The sequence below is a fragment of the Ursus americanus genome, chromosome 26 (assembly GCF_024610735.1).
Source record: "Ursus americanus isolate L20-20 chromosome 26, mUrsAme1.1.p, whole genome shotgun sequence".
In the NCBI taxonomy this organism is placed as follows: Eukaryota; Metazoa; Chordata; class Mammalia; order Carnivora; family Ursidae; genus Ursus; species Ursus americanus.
Genome location: NC_142152.1, coordinates 41,603,562 through 41,617,582, shown reverse-complemented (window position 1 = coordinate 41,617,582; position 14,021 = coordinate 41,603,562). Strand labels below are relative to the sequence as shown.

At 47.6% G+C, this 14,021-nt stretch overlaps 1 non-coding gene across 1 annotated transcript; it reads right to left on the bottom strand.

The window, feature by feature from the left end:
• Positions 1-435: 435 nt before the first annotated feature.
• Positions 436-512, bottom strand: LOC123778211 (small nucleolar RNA SNORD112). The gene has a single exon (XR_006775841.1). It is a non-coding gene; the product is annotated as a small nucleolar RNA SNORD112 (small nucleolar RNA).
• Positions 513-14,021: the final 13,509 nt, after the last annotated feature.

Below are 14,021 nucleotides of genomic sequence, written 5' to 3'. Positions count from 1 at the left end.
TAAAGGAACAGCCAGGGACATGTTTACAGAGTTGGCTATAAAAATGCTCGTTGCGGGGCCATTTGAAACAACAAAACACGAATGGCTTAGATCCCTTTCTAGCGGCATCAGTGGAACAAAATCGTAGGAATTGAAACCTCGGCTCATGACATGCTCGTTTATCTCTGCAAGGTCTACTTTTATCTTACGTATTCATTTTTATTTATTTCCTTAAATAACGTAACAAGCAGCCATGAACCTGTGACTCCCCCCACCAACCCAGATGACCAGGACTTTGACCAGAGCTCCTATCTGGACACATTCTCTACCCCCCGGCACACTTACAGCCGGGATTTTCAACAATAGAAGAGGGTCTAATCAACAAGGGTGCATACATACCCTGGAATATTAAACAGCTCTTAAAAAGAATGAAACAGCCGAGACCTATTGTCTTTTAATGGACCTCAGTATTTTGCACAGAACTGGATTCATCATGATCCTTTGTTCATAAACACTTTGCCATCATTGGTCCAGGCATGTCCCCCTTTTATTTTGCTAATTGATGCAGCCATATATTCATTTGTGATAATGTCATAAACACTTGTGAGCCCGCTCCTGAGAAATTACTTACACCTGCCCCGCACTCCGCTTCCTGTCCCCACGGGGTAAGGACCTGGGGCTCCTGCCGCAGCAGTGAGGGGGTTAAGTCAGCCCCGGGGCGTTCGGATTACAGGGTACTAAGATGTGTTATAAGGCACGGTGTCGATCTTGATTATCTCCAGGCAGATTCCTGAGGGAAGAAAAAGCAGCAGAAGAAAATGTACACTGTGCTGTAGCTTATGTAAAAAATAAACAAAATCATATATTTTAGAGGTCTATTTATATACATACATAAATGCACAGAGAAATATCTGGAACCATGCACCTGAAACTGGCAACGGCAGTGAATATGCTGGGGGTGGGGGGAGCTGGGAGTGAGGGAGGGGCTGCAGATGGCTTTAGCTTTTATCTGCAGTGTTTGATTTTTAGTAACGAGTGTATTAATTATCAGTACATTCCTTACATAATTAAAATAAACACTTGGTGTGGGGTTTTTTTCTTTTTTTTTTTGGTTTTTCTCGTTTGTTTGTTTGTGGGGTGGGGGGGTTGTTTTCTTTTTTTTACAAAAACAAAAGGAAGAGCATTTTGGCTGATGGCCCAGGATGGGTACACATCCCCAAAACAAGTTCTGCCAGACACGGGGGATTTATTTTATCCCAAAGATCATTCCTCTTTTAATTTTATATGTCCTAAAGCCAGAGCCCCGGGCCTCCCGGTGGCATGTCAGTGACAGGAGGCCAGCAGGTGTGGGCCTGCCGGCTTCGATTTCACCGCCCCCAGGCCCCAAATCCCTCCAGAGCCAACCAGCGGGAGTGTCTGCAATGCACCCATCAGGGAGGACTTTCCTTTTCAGTCTTCAAGAGGCCCCATGTTCTCGGGGATTAGCTAGCTGGAATGAGAACTCCAGGAGAATGTCACATGAGCTGGGCCTGGTGAAGGGGACATGCGGGCCTCTGGGGAGCAGCAGCCCCACAGCTCACGTGCATCGTCAACAGCCGCGCGGCTGCCCAGTGAGCAGTCCTGACAGCTAGATTTCTGTACAGAACCCGCAGCTGCCATCTTTTCCCCCACATCTCATCAAGACGGAGTGTGGCTCAAGGGCACGGGTATATCTGATCTGTCGGTTCCAGGACAAAGGGGAACAACCCCACAGGCCCTTGCTTGCCCCCCTTTGTGTCCAGGGTGGCGAGCTGCACCCTGGTGTCCCATCAGAATGCCCCTCTCCCCAAGACACTTTAACTCCTGCTTGCTCCCTGAGCTTCAGACTCAACTCCCCAGGCCCCCTCCCAGCTGTCTAGGCTGTCAGAATCCCTGAGCAGGCACAGGGCTAAGTGCGCAGCAGAGACCATCTTGGTCTCACCTAAAGATGGAGCCGCTGAGGCTCTGAGACCTCCAGAACACCAAACTAAGCCAACGTTCAACCTGAATCAGTGTGAGCCCTCGTCCTGTTTCACCCTGGCCTCCTAGAGTCTCTCCTCTTGCTAGCACAGACAGGGACCTTCTAGAACTTTCCTCCCCCCTGCCGGGCAGAGATCTATTTTTGACCATGACTTTATGTAGAAGAAACGTGAGCACAGGTTAACCAGCCCTCTGCCAGCGTGACCAGCTCGTAATCGCCTTTCCCACACGCGAGGCTCTGCTGTTTATTACATAGCATTTTATTTTGGCCTAGGTTTGGTCCTGGTGAATACTTTGAGGTGTTTGTCATAGATTTCAGATATGAAATATGGCAGGATAAAGAAAAATAAAATGCCGTACCCGGGCTGACATCACCTGCGTCCACCTCCGGGCCAGGCTAATTCAACATGAAGACGTCTGCTCCTCCGGAAGGCCTCATAAATCCAGGCAACGCCAGCCCAAGTCATACAGCTGACTCAAGAAAAGGCTCTCTGGATCCCTACACTGACCCCCAACAGTCCCTGCTCCCCTCGTCTTCCCTCTGGGCTCTCTAAAAATGAGAAGGGCTTTCAAACAGGGAGGGGACAGATCTGCCTCAAATAAGGGTTATTTTTATCTGTGTTGAATACCTACTGTGTGCCGGGCACTTTCTATTTTATTTCATTTAAGGCAACAAGGCAACGCTGAAAGATGACAGTCCCCATCCTACAGAAGGGGAGGGGGCCTCACGTCACTTGACCAAGGTCCCCCAGGGGAGTCTGTGCTCTCTGCTCCGCCTTGGGCCCCCTTTGAGCCCCCACCAGAGGTCTCACTTGTTGCACTCCTTTGTATCTTGGTCAGAGATTTTAATACCTCCCTCGATTACATATAATAGAGTGACAGTTATTCCGGATTTTTAATTATATTACCATATTAACGTGGTGTTAAGGCCTCTGCCCACGGAACCTGTGTGGCGTAAAGATAGGGCATACATACCTGGTCTTCTATGAGGTCAGCCTAGGAGGGCAGCATGCACCCCCCTCTGGACAGGGGTGCGTCCCAGGGGGGGTGGGGATGGGGCGCCAGGCCGCATGCTGGCCTCAGGAACCCACAACTCACTGCCCACCCAGGGAGCAGTGAGCCTCAGCTGCAAAATAAAGAGGTCAGGTTAGTTCCATCCTGAGGGAGCTACACATTTACAAATTGTCCAAATTTACAAATCAAAAAAAAAAATTCATGTTGCAGACCTTTCTTTCGATTGGATTCTGGGCCAGGCATCTGCTCCCTCCCTGGGGGGGAAGCGCAGTCTCACCTCCAGCCACCTGGGAGGGGAGAAAGGAAACCGCTCAGAGTTCCACCCGCCTCTGAGAACACACCTGCTGCCTGCAGCCCTACTGCGTGCCAACAGAGGGTGGGACGAAGGAGTAGCATGTGCATACAGACACCAGGGGTAGGACAAAACAGCACGGGGGTCCCCCTGGACGGGGCCCCAGGGGAAGGAAGGACCACCAGCCTGAGGAGATGCTACTTAGATTCGCCTGTGAAGTCGAAGCTCAGGGAGCTAAGAGACCAACTCGGGGTGACGTACGGGGCCCAGACCCCAGACTCACATCAACTCTTGCTCTTGCTGAGAGCAAAATGGGGTCTGGAAAGAACTGGGGTCTTGCCAAAAGCTCAGGAGTCCATGGGGACAGCTGAATGGAAGCGCCACTGCGGACCTCCGTGGGTGGTAGGCTATCCCTGAGGCCAGCAGGAGGCGCAGCCTTCATCAGACCCAGTGGGAGAACGAGTTCAGGTCTGCTGAAGATTTGAGGTTCGCCCCTGAGCCTCCAATTCCTCTTCTGAAAAATGGGGACAGTAACAGTAAGAGCGTCACAGGTTGCCATAAGGATTCAAAGAATTAGAACAGCGTCTGGAAAATAGTAAGTACTCAAAACGGAAGTACCCAAAGGGAGCAAAGTGACTCAGCCCTGGGACAGAAGCAGGGAAGAAAGTGTGGGGTGTGCCATGGGGGACAGGAGAATGTCCATAAGTGACCCAAAGCCTGGACACTCTTAATTACAGAAATAAACGTATCCAATCACTTTGCAGGAAGAAGCGAGATTCTAGCCGACAGCGGGACAGGAGCAGAGCAACTGAACGCTTGCATCAAAGGTAAGACTTGGGGTGGAGGTCCCATGCTGACCTCCCCACCGGGCAGGCGGCTCGCTGGGGGACGTGGGGTGCCTGGGCGATACATGGGGCGGCTAGGCTGGCCAGCACTCAGGAACAAAGGTAAAAGGGTTAGTCTGTCTGCAGGAAAAAACCATGACATGGGGGACTCAGTACCTCGTTCAAATACTTGAGCGGCTATAATTAGCAGGTCCAGGGCCAGCTGTCCTGTCCCTCTGCCGACAACCGAATCGGCCAAAATGAGTTGGCCATGACCACATGAGCTTTTCAGGGAGATGGAGGCAGACACTGGGGCCCCCTGTTCCGAGGGAGGGCCTGGCCTCCCATCGGGTCACGAGGCTGAGAACATGGATGCCACGGAACCAAAGTGGCCTCTCTGGCCGAGGGTCCCTCGGGGTCCCCAAATGGCCACTGTCTGCCCCCCTGGGGCATCCATTCCTGCTCTCTCCAGCCACTGGTGGAAGGAAGCAGGAAAACTTGGCTTTCTACACTGCCGCTTCCTTCCTGACCTGGGTTCTCTCGATGCCACAAAATGGGGAACTATGTCCGGAGCAAAGTCAGTGTCTGGGGGTCAAGCTGCTAGGGTCATGCCTGACACAGAGCAGACGCCGGGGAAACGTCAGTTTCAATAAATAAATTCTAATTAGCCCCGTCTGGACGGCACTCGCCTCCTCGTGCACGCGCCCCGCCCCTCGCTAGCTCCGGTCATCAGGAGCCTGCTGCCAGGGGTGCTCGCTCGGTGGTCTTGGCCCCCTTGCCACAGCCACTGCTGATCGGAGCTCCCAGGGAAGTCACTGCAGCCCCAGGGCTCCCGTGCGTTCACTCGCAAGGCCGAACGCCGTCGCCTCACAGGGCGAGTGGGGAAATTCAAGCTGACCCAGGCGTGAAAATGCTGTCTGAGGGCTGACCGTCCAGTCACAGCAGGTGTTCCAAAACTAAAAGTCGCCAGTCTTCATGATAATCACAGGCCCTTCCTTGTTGGGACCCTTTCCAGCTTACAAAGGGCCACCTCCCCTGGGAAGGAAGTCTGCCTCCCACTCTGCCCGACTTCCACCCACAGCAAGGCCAAGCCCCCTCGTCTCCCTCAAAGCCCTCACCCAGCTTCTAGGTCTACAGCTCCCGTCCCGTCCACAGAGCCAGAAGAACACCAGGCCCAGAGGGCCCCACCAGAGACAGGCTCCACTGAGACCCTCCCAGCCCCAATGTCAAACGGGACAAACCCCAGGAGGAACCGGCCAGCCTAAGCTCCCAACCATGACTTATACGTGGGGGGCTCTCCGTAAATGAAATAGTGTGAGGACCCCAACTCCTAATACTATTTTTAAATAGTACAAGGACCCCCAGCTTCTGGAATTGAGGCAGGGTGGGGTCCCTGAGCCCCACCTGCTCAGCCAACCCCTCCTTTAACCGCCATTCCCCAAGTCACCCATCTGGCACCTGCCAGGACCCCAGAGCTACAGGAACAAAGATCCCCTGCCCAAGCCCGCCTTGCAGTTCTGGGGAAACTGAGGGCCCAGGAAGAGAAGGTCACACTGAAAGTCAGTGTGGGCCCCGGGCTAGCAGCTGGCAAGGCTCCTTCCTCTGCCCGCTTGCCTTGAAAGGCAAAAGCAGCCTGGGGAGCAGCTGATTGGCCTGGCCCATTTGGGCAGCCCAAAGAAGAAGGACATTCTCGTATGTGACCCCTCTCCCAATCCCTCCCAGGGTTATTCTGGGCAGAGTGATCCAGCTGCCCCCTGGAGCTGCCAATCAAGCAGTGAGGGGGCGGGGGTGTAGGGACTCGGCCACAGAAATATTGCTACGTCAGGGGCACTGCCCCTCACCTCGATGGCTTGAAGAGGCAAGGGGCCGAGGAACCATTTCCGGGAGGTATCGCATCAAGCTAGCTTGGGGCTGGTGACGAAGCCCTGGGGCCAACCCCAGCTCTGCTGTAATTCCATGTCTGTCCTGAATCACTGCAAGCCCCTTCCAGAGACTGTTTCCTCGGTGAAACTGTTTTCCAAGGCCCCAGGCCCCAGCCCCCAGGTGAAGAGCGGGAAGCAACTGAGGCTGACTGCTCTGGTTCCAGGTGCGAAGGGTCTCACAGCTGTAAGGCCCGAGTGGTCTGAATCCACAAGGCAGGGGGCGAGCAGACAAAGCAGGAGTCCCCGGGAGTCCACGGGACCCAAGACCCACCCAAGCTCCTCCCGGGGCTCTCAGGGAGCCACCTGGGAAATCCCAATTGGCAAGCTGAGGGGGGAGAGTGACCCCACCACCGGTCTGCACCAGGAAACCAAGGAGCCCCAGCCCTAGCCTAACAAGGGTACACCTGGACCTTGACGCTAGTTTAATAAAATAACTAATACCCACCAGTGTTCCCACGTGCCCACCCCGCAGTGAGGCACAGCAGGTCCAGGGCAGCGGAGGGAGTAAATGCGGGACGTTCATCTCAAAGTCGCTTAGCCCTCAAGACCTGGTAGCTGTGTCCCACAGAGCCACGCAGTTCTGAGGATGGCCTGGAGGCAGGCCAAGGCAGACGAGGGTCTCCCCCTGATCTCAGCCCCGATGCCCCTTCTGACAGCCCAGAGGGCCAGGGCCGCAGGTGTGACCGCTAGTGTCTGAGAGGCCAGGAAAGGGGAGAACGTGACAGAGAACGCCCGCTGTCCCTCGTTCCCCTCTGCCCGCACGCCTCCTTTTTCTTGGCTCTCCACCTTCCTTCTCAGCAACTCAGGCTGCGTGCCCCCTCCCCTGTCCTCACCTCTCCCCGATCCCCGCCCCAGGCTCGAATATGCCCCTAAATACCCCTCATCTCCTCTTCCAAGCTCTATTTTTAAAATCAGATTTCCTTTACTGTACAAGTGAGCCGACAGGGCGAGGTATTCGCTGAGGGATTGGCCCCCCCGCCCCCCTCCCACCCAACCCTTCATAGACTCACGTTGGCAGCCCTGACCCAATGGGCCACTTGCTCAGCGGCAAGCAGGGAGCTGACCTGGCCAAGAAGGCTCGGGCACTGAAGGTGGTGAGGCTGGGGTGTCTGTCTATGAGTGTCGGCGGGGGGCAGAGGGTCCAACTCAAAGACCTCGAGGGCACTTCTGACCCGGACCAGGTGCACTAAATCCTGATTTTGATTTTGAATTTTTTTTTTCCGGTAAGGTGAGAATTGCCAAATCAAGAGATATTTCTTAAAGAAATTGCCTTAAGGCCTGAGATCTGAGCTTTTATCACGCTACATCTGTAGGACTGACCATATTACCTCTGGGGAGCCCAGAGAAGAGGCCGGGTAGCCTCCAGGCTGTCCCAACAGCAGCAGGTGGGCGTGTAGAGGGTGGGAGTCAGAAGGAAGCCCGTAGCCACTGTAGAAAGCCAGACATGGGAGGCCAGAGACTCCTTCACTTTACAAAACATGGCCCCAACAACACCCAGAGTCTTCCCAAAGGGGCAAGCAGCTGAGCCCAGTAGAGCCTCGAAGGAGACGCTCACCAGCAGAAGGAGATCCCCTGGTCTTGCCCCCCAGGACCATGCACTCACCTCCAGCACGACATTTAGCAGGAGGGCACAGTCCTCATTTCCATTGCCGGCGATGCTCTTTCTGCAAGGAAAGCCTGTTTCCATCTCTTCCCATCGGGGTCCTCATACAGTGCCTGGCCCAGAAAAAAGAATCAGGACATGTTGCTGTAATGAATTAATGAAATGTAGGCAGAGGAACCAGCTTAACAACATAAAAAGATCCAGAACTAAAACATTAAAATGAGTTCGGGGACAGGAGGTAAGAAACCCAGTCTTGGAGGAGCGAAGTGTGAAAGGAACAAGAAGCTGCATGGAGAAATTAGGGAGGATTGAAAAATGTCGGTTTCGTGCAAAGGGATTTAGGCTTTATTCCCTAAGTAGTGAAGAGTAATGTAAAGACTTTTTAATATAACAAATACCTGGTCCAATTTTCGATTCATGCTCAGGCATCTGGATTTTATGCTTTGGACATGAAATCTGAAAGGTTTTACACTGAGAACACCATGATTGAAGATGCTGAGACATGTTGTTAGTGATGAAAATACAGGAAAAGATTTTAAGCGGGGTTCTAGGAATAGATTTGGGGTTTGGGGGGTTGCTTTAATGTGAGGAGTGACTGGAACAAGTTTTTATATCATGCTAAGGAGTCTGGATTCTTGCCAAAGGGTCTTAAGAAATGTGATGCTGAGATTTTTGCTTGTGGAAGATAAATCCGCAGAAAAACATGAAAAAGTGTATTTTAAGGCTAACAGCTTTGGACTTTATTATACAGGGAACATTGAAAAACTATAAAGAGAAAAAACGATAACAGCCACAAATTTAAGTCTCCTGCAAAAACCTTTGCACTTTATATCTCGGGGGCGCCAACGTCTGACTCTCAGAGATTTGATGGGTGTTGACACCACAGTTGAAAAACTTCAATCCTAAGAGTTATATGATCAACACTGGGAATGCGCAAAGAAATTTGAAATTTATTTTGAGGCTCTGACATGATTGGAGTTTGGTACATGCCTGGAAATTTTATTTTAGCCAATAAAAAGTTCTAAGAGAGTGACATGGTAAGATTTTTTGTTTGGAGTGGATAAATAATGTGCGGTGAAATCACAAAATAAAATTCACATTTTATGCTAAGAATTTGGACTTTGACTCCATAATTTCACAATGAAGAGATATTGTTAAAGATTTTAAGGCGGAATTACAAGATCAAATTTTATATGCTGTGCAAGGAAGTGTGAACTTTATTTTAAGGGATGACAAGATCGAATTTTTATATCATGCTAATAAGTTTGGATTTAAGCCAATAAAGGGTTTACAAGAATGACGGGATGAGATTTGGGGTTTTTTTTATAGACCAGTCTGAAGATAAATTACATGGTACCACGTTGCATTTTATGTTAAGTAGTTGGGATGTTATGTTATAGGCAATGAAGAAATCTTGGAAAGTTTTAAATTGGGAGTTACATGATCAAACTTACTGCATTTTGGCAGGCCTACAAGAGTGGGTTTTTATGGTAAAGATAATATGATCAGATTTTTATAACATGCCAAGGAAATGTGATTTTATGTGAGAGTCGAAGGTATTCGAGCATTTCATTTTGGGGAGGGATATGATCTCATTTTTGAGCCCTCATGCAGAGCCGTTTGGATTTTAGCCAGTAAAGGGTTTTAAGGAGTGACTGATGAGAGTTTTGTCTCCAGGGGAATTAGCTGGTAAAATATATTTTATGCTAAGGTGTCTGGATCTGATAATGAACGCACATCGACAGCTCAGAGGCAGTGCCCCTCGGCACAAGTGCAACCTCTCTGTACTTTATGTTGAAAAACTGGATCGTTTATAGCAAGGGACATAGAGGCGGGGCAGGTCTCAGGCAGAGGCTATGTGACTGAATTTACATAGCATGCTAAGAAGTTTGGACCCTATTTTGAGGAACGACAGGAATACATTTTTGTGCTGTGCTAAGGAATTTGGATTTCAGCCATTAAGAGATTTTAAGAGAGTGACATGGTAAAATTTCTAAAATTTCTGTGTTCGATAAGAGTAGTCTGCAGAGAAATGATATAGTAATATCTGTATTTTTGGCTAAGCGGTTTAGATCTTATCTCATAGGTGATTAAGAGATATTATAAGGCGTTAAGCAGAAGTTACAAGACCAAATTCATGTACCTTGCAAGAAGTGCGACCTTTTATTTTGAGGAATGACACAGTCAAATTTTTATATAATGCTTAGAGGTTTGGAATTAAGCCAATCAAGAGTTTAAGACGTCGCCTGGTAAGATTCGGGGGTTTATATCCATCCGTTTGCAGATAAATTACACGGCAAAACTTTTTTATTTTATGCTAAGTGCTTGGACCTTTATATTTTACGCAATGAAAAGAAACTTCTGTACATTTTAAATAGAGCAGTTATGGGACAACTTTCATGCATCCTGCTAAAAGTTTAAACTTTGATGCTAAGTGATGTTAAGATTAGAATTTTGTAACATGCCAAGGATATTAGATTTTAGATTGAAGACAGGACAGGTGAATGATTTCATCAGTTACATCATCATCAAATTCATAAATATGCTAAGACATATGGACTTATGTTAAAAAGAGTATAATCTAGTTTTTAAATCATCTGGCAAAGGAGTTTAAATTTTAACCAATAACGGGTTTTAAGGGTTTTAAGAGCCATACTGAGATTTTATATTTTAAATTTTAACCAATTAAGTCTTTTAAAAGTTTTTTTTGTTTGTTTTTAAGATTTTATTTATTTATTCAACAGAGATAGAGACAGCCAGCGAGAGAGGGAACACAAGCAGGGGGAGTGGGAGAGGAAGAAGCAGGCTCATAGCAGAAGAGCCTGATGTGGGGCTCGATCCCATAACGCCGGGATCACGCCCTGAGCCGAAGGCAGATGCTTAACCGCTGTGCCACCCAGGTGCCCGAAGTCTTTTAAAAGTTTTAAAAGCTATATAAATTTTACATTTAAAATTTTAAATTTCAGGCAATTTAAATTTTTAAGTTTTAAAGGTTAGCCAATAAAGTGTTTTAAAATTTTAAGAGATATACAGGTTTCATGTTTAAAATTTTAAATTTTGGGGCGCCTGGGTGGCACAGCGGTTGAGCGTCTGCCTTCGGCTCAGGGCGTGATCCCGGCGTTATGGGATCGAGCCCCACATCAGGCTCCTCCGCTGTGAGCCTACTTCCTCCTCTCCCACTCCCCCTGCTTGTGTTCCTCTCTCACTGGCTGTCTCTATCTCTGTCAAATAAATAAAATCTTTAAAAAAAATAAAATAAAATAAAAAATAAAATTTTAAATTTTAGCCAATTTAAATGTTTCCATTTTAAAATTTAAATTTCAGTCAATTTGAATTTTTAAGTCTTAAATTTTAGCCAATAAAGTGTTTTAAAATGTTAAGAGATATACAGGTTTCATGTTTAAAATTTAAAAATTTTAACCAATTTAACTGTTTAAATTTTTTAATTTTAAATTTTGGCCAATTTAAATTTTTCAATTTTAAAATTTTAATTTCAGGGGCACCTGGGTAGCTTAGTCAGTTAAGCATCTGACTTCGACTCAGGTCATGATTTCAGAGTCCTGGGATAGAGCCCCATGTCGGGGCTCCCAACTCAGCGGGGAGCCCTCTTCTCCCTCTCCCTCTGCCCCTCTCCACCCCCACTCGTGTTCTCTCTTGAAAGCTCCGCTCTCTCTCTCAAAAAATTTAAGAGAGTTTGTGCTCTGTCTCCCTCTCAAATAAATAAAATCATATAAAATAAAATAAAATTTAAATTTCAGCCAATTTAAATTTTTAAGTTCTAAATTTTAACCAATAAAGTGCTTTAAAATTTTAAGAGATATACAGATTTCGTGTTTAAACTTTTTAAATTTAAGCCAATTTAAATATTTCAATATTTAATTTGTAACCCATTTAAATTTTTCAATTTTTAGAATTTAAATTTCAGGGGCACCTGGGTGGCTCAGTCAGTTAAGTGTCTGACTTCGACAGAGGTCATGATCTCAAGGTCCTGGGATCGAGCCCCAGGTTGGGCTCCCTGCTCAGCAGGGAGCATGCTTCTTCCTCTCCTTCTGCTGCTCCCCCTGCTCCTGCGCTCTCTCTCTCTCTCTCAAATAAATGAATGAAATCTTTTAAAATAAAATAAAAATTAAATTTCAGCCAATTTAAATTTTTAAGTCTTAAATTTTAGCCAGTGAAGTGTTTTGAAATTTTAAGAGATATACAGTTTTCATGTTTAAAATTTTAAATTTTAGCCAATTTAAATGTTTCCATTTTAAAATTTAAATTTCATCAATTAAAATTTTTAAATTTTCAATTTTAGCCAATAAAGACCTTTACGGGTTTTAAGAGATCTACAAATTTCATATTCAAAAATATAAATTTTAGCCAATTTAAAATTTTCAATTTTTCAATTTTTGCCAATAAAGGGTTTTAACAGTTTTAAGACATGCGCAGGTTTCATGTTTGAAATTTGAGCCAACTTAAATTTTTCCATCTTAAAATGTAAATTTCAGCCAATTCAAATTTTTCCATTTTAAATTTTAGACAATTAAGGGCTTGAAGAGACAGATTTTTATTTCTAATAGAGGAATCTGCAGATGAGTTAGTCAGTCAAATTTTGTATTTCAGTTAGAACTTTATATTCAACCTTGGAATTGTGCGGGAGTGGCACAGTCCCTACAGGACGCTGGTGAGGACAAATGAGTTCATTGCGGTGCTGGGCTCTGTGTGTGTGGTGAGGATGGGGGTGGGGACGCTGGTGATTTGCTGCAACCGGGGCGTCGTGCTGAGAAATGTCATCTCTACCTGGAGGAATGACATGAGCAGACTTTTCTCTTATTCTAAGGCCTTTACATTTTAGCCAGGGAATGATTTTGGTGAGTTTCTGCGTCAGGAACTGTCATGCTAAAAGGTTTGGATTTAATATTGTGAACAGTAAATAAACAACAAAGCCTTTTCATCAGAGGCTCTGCAGGATGGAATTAACTGTCATGCTAACAAGGATGGACTTAATTTTGAGAAACAGCACATTAGAATCGTCTATCCTGTTGGAAAGTTTGGATATTAGCCAATGAGGGAATGCCTGACTTCTTTTGTTTAAATAGATGGGCTTGGTGGCTAAGAGAAGTACTCAGAAGTAACTAGAGGTGTTAAATGCAGAAAGAAGGGTAACCACAGAGCTGCTCTTTTGGATAAAGAACTCAATTTGCTCTCCCAGCAGAGAAGACATATGCAAAATAACCCCAACCCAGACATCTCTTTTAAATTCCGCCCTAGCCCACTCAAACCACCCATGACTCTACTGTGAAAACTCCATTCCAAGACAATCAGAGGTCAATGATATCTCGGGCCCTCCCCTTCCCCCTCCCCCACCCCCACCCCTTAGTCACTACCCCAGGTCTCCTAGAGACACCCGTAGGTTAGGGAGAAACCAGCCATCAATAGAGAGGGGGTGCGTGCTAGAGGGCAAAACCAGCCCCCCCGGTAAGACTGGAGGGTCAGGTAAATATGTTTGCTCGTGTGTATGGAATTGATGCCTGAACCCTCACAGTCTTGGGAAAGTGGAAGTTTTGGGAGGGCTGGGGAGAGGATCTACAGATCTCCCCGAGGGCTCAGAGCTGGGGAGATTGGAAATTGAGGAAAGAGTAAGAGAAATCAGCAAAACGTCTGAATGAGGACCAAGTCACAGTGTGCAAGGCTCTGGCACATAGTAGGTGCTTTATCAACGTTTATGGAAAAAATAAAAGCCAGACCTCGATATCTGCCCTCCTCCCCCCCTACGGGCCCAATTTCTACTGTGAATCTAGGGTAGGAAGTGAGAGCTATTTTAGGCTGCTGATCCAACTGACGGGATTGTGGCCAACGGCCCATTTTCTCCTCTTCCCCTGACCTTGTTAAACAGTTAGGCATCTGCTAGAGATTCCCACTTCACAACCAGGGGGGCCAAGCTTGCTCCAGGGCACTCGGCCTGCCAGGAACAGCTCTGGATGGCACAGTCATATAACCTCTGCAACTTTGGGGTGACCAGAGAAGGGAAGGAGGGTTGACCAGGCACGGGTGCCAGGGGCAGATGAAGCGGCCAGCGTGTCCTGCCAGGTGCCTGCCTGCCACAGCGGCTGCTCTGGGCCTATTGCTCACAGAATTTATGGGCTGTGAATTTCTCACGGCCATGGAGGAAGCAGGCAAGCCAGACAGGCCGAGCGAGCCTGGGAGAATAGGGAGAAGGTCAGGAGTAGAAACGGTATTCTAAGCTGGGCAAGGGAAGCTCTCCCCAGTTTCTCTCTGCTCTGATGAGCTGGGCATCTGATTTGCCCCAGAGAACCTAACCTCGACCTCGTGAATCCTAAACAGCTGCCTTTCCTCCCCACCCATCCTCCCCACCCCCAGGTTCTGATCTCTGCGGTCCCAGT